General features: G+C 43.4%; 1 long non-coding RNA gene across 1 annotated transcript; it reads left to right on the forward strand.

The window, feature by feature from the left end:
- Positions 1-922: 922 nt before the first annotated feature.
- Positions 923-2,238, forward strand: LOC310768044. Its single transcript, XR_014551172.1, has 2 exons — positions 923-1,422; positions 1,927-2,238. It is a non-coding gene; the product is annotated as an uncharacterized lncRNA (long non-coding RNA).
- The last annotated feature ends 655 nt before the right edge of the window (positions 2,239-2,893 follow it).

A 2,893-nucleotide genomic window follows, 5' to 3' on the forward strand; every position in this document is an offset into this window, starting at 1 on the left:
TCTCTTAACCAACCTCTTCAACAAAGAAAAGCTAAACCGCAAGTGACAGGAATTGTGTATATGGCCTGTAATTGTGTTCTTGAAGAGCCAGGATGCATCTTTGGGAAAATGTCACAAGTGATAAGGGTTAATGCCAGCAGAAGTCTGTTTTCTACAGTTTGGAGGAAGAAGCAGGTGCAAGTCTACTCATTAAAGGATTTAATAAATCCCGGGTTTTATCACACGTGATGAAGGGCTGAAGATCTGTTGATCAGTTCTGAGACAGGGGAAATAGTAATCACCAAAGCAGCTGAACATAGGCTGTGATCCTAAACACAGTTAAGCGCATTGAACATGGTGGGAGTCACATCTGAGTAAACATACATAGGATTGCCCTTTTAATGTAGTAAACATTGAAGTGGATGTGTACGTTTAAAATCAAGCCTTTTCCCTCTCTGGCCTCTTTCACGGCAAACATTTAAAGCACAGTGATAGCACTTTAAACAGCCATGGCTTGCCTTGAGGAATTCTGGGAGCTGTGGTTTGTTATGGGTGCTGAGAGTTGTTAGGAAACCCCTATTCCCCTCATGGAGCTGCAATTGCCAATCTCAGGGGATCAGTCTCAGGGAAATTGGGGGATAGTAGCTCTGGGAGGGAAACAGGGGTCTCCAAACAACTCAGCACCTTTAACAAACTACAGTTCCCTTAATTCTTTGCGGGGAAAGCCATTACTGTGCTTTCATAGTGCTTTAACTTTATGGTGTGAATGGAGCCAGTTTCTTAAGTTTACATATACCTTATCCTGGTTAATATGTGCCATTATTGCACACACACATGCTCACTTGCATCATAGACACCCATGTTTCATTAACTCAGCAATCCAAATATGGTTTGTATCCAACTATGTATCCAAATATGGTTCGTATGTTGGGTAGACCTGAGTTCATTATGAGCATTGATTTCAATGGGTTGACTTAGAGCACAGTTAACATTAGGCACGGCCCTGTGTGTATAGGAGAGATTCCCAGGGCTGTATAGTATGACGTCCTTTTTGGAAGGGAGGTGAGGGGCCTTCGGATCCTGTGAATCCACAGACACACCAACTCCTCCCTCTCCAAGAGTGACGTGCTTTGGTCCCCACAGCTGATTGAACACTGCTGGCAAGACATTCATGCTCCTGGAATTCCCATGGATGGATGCCTTTGATGGTATAGGTGTTCTTCTAGCGATGGGCCTTTGCTTGGCTGCAGTATGGTACCCTTTGCCCTTTTCACCTGCTAGAGATCAGAAATATCCCAATGAACTGGGGGTGCAATCCTGCACACCATTCTCCCTCTGCCACTGTGGATTTCACCATAGTTCAGTGCTGCAACTCTATGGAGAGATCATAACATAGCCTTAAACTGTATTGATGCGCAATGTTGTGGTGGAACAGTGCAGTGCGTAAGTGATTCCTCTCTTTTTCTCTCTCTGCCTGACACCTGTGAAATCATGTTTTCCGTCCTATCATTTATAAGTACTCCCCCCCCCTTTTCTCAGGGTTTCTTCACTTTATCACCCCAGTTAACTACATTCTGCTTCCACATTAACCTAGGCTGACATATGATGAAAGAACATAAGGAGTTTTCATTTTTAGCTGAAACGGGGTCATTAGTCTCCAACCGCAAACAAAAGCTTTAAATACCTTTATCGGGCAAAGTTTCCATGATATATTATCTATCACCTGACCATTGTAGCTGGAAGGGGTCTCCTTACCTCCCCTCCCCTTTTTGGAGACAGATGGATTAAATATTTCAAGTTTAACCAGGGAGATGCCACACAATGGGGTTTTTTAGACTTATGAATAGCACCCTTCCCCATTTCTCACTTCATGGAGTATTTCTACAGCCCTGGACTTCATTCTAACCCTTTCCCTCCCTGCTTTGTTTGTCTTTTGTTTCGCAACAGCTGTTATTATCGTTTTTTGGTCAGCTGTGATTGCTGGAGGCAAAAGAGGACCAGATGGTGTTTTGCGATGCATGAATGGCAAGTCAGAGGAGCCTGGATTGAATAGGCCAAGTCTGAATGGTGTCTATGCACCACCTGCCTCCTTCAACAGCAGCAGCACAGATCACAGAAGTATGATCTGTCTCAGACCAACCCGCATCAGAGGGGGAATGAAGAGAGCCTTGTTGGGTTTTCTCCATATTTATTGATCTTCCATGCACTAACAACATAATGCGGTGCACAGTCAATTTGAATTAATTGGATATGACACAGCGTGCGCATGTAATCTATCACTGTAGTCGTCTGGTACGCTATGGGGATTTCCCCCCCTGTCACAGGAACATGTGAATCTGTAACAATGTGCATTAATTAACAGAGGAGACAGGAGCAACACGAGAGAATGTCGGCTTAAGCAAATGTCATTTTAGCTGGCCTCGTGACGCATTTTTATACACGTATTTATATCATTAATTTATATCTATGAACCGCACCTCCGACCCTCAATGCAGTGTACAAAAAAGCAAAAAAGAAAAAGATTTTTTTAAAAATAATAATAATCAACATGTAACCATACTTTTAAAATAAAGACACACACACACAAAGACACAGCCACAGATCGAACAGGAACAAAGGCTATGTTTGCGTCATACCACTATACACCTTTAAAAACACTTGGGTTTCCCCAAAGAATTCTGAGAGTTGTTAGGAGACCCCTTTGTCCCCCCTGCAGAGCTACAACTCCCAGTATGGACCTGAAGTAAGGGTTTCAAGTTGTAAGAACTTTCTGACTGCAAGAGCTGTTCGACAGTGGAATGTAATCACATGGAAGGTGGTGAACTCCCCTTCCTTGGAGGTTGTTAAGCAGAGGTTAGATGGCTGACTGTCACGGATGTCTTGGTTGTGATTCCTGTACAGTGGTAACTCGGGT

Source organism: Podarcis filfolensis (assembly GCF_964270895.1).
Source record: "Podarcis filfolensis genome assembly, chromosome: 8".
NCBI lineage: Eukaryota > Metazoa > Chordata > Lepidosauria > Squamata > Lacertidae > Podarcis > Podarcis filfolensis.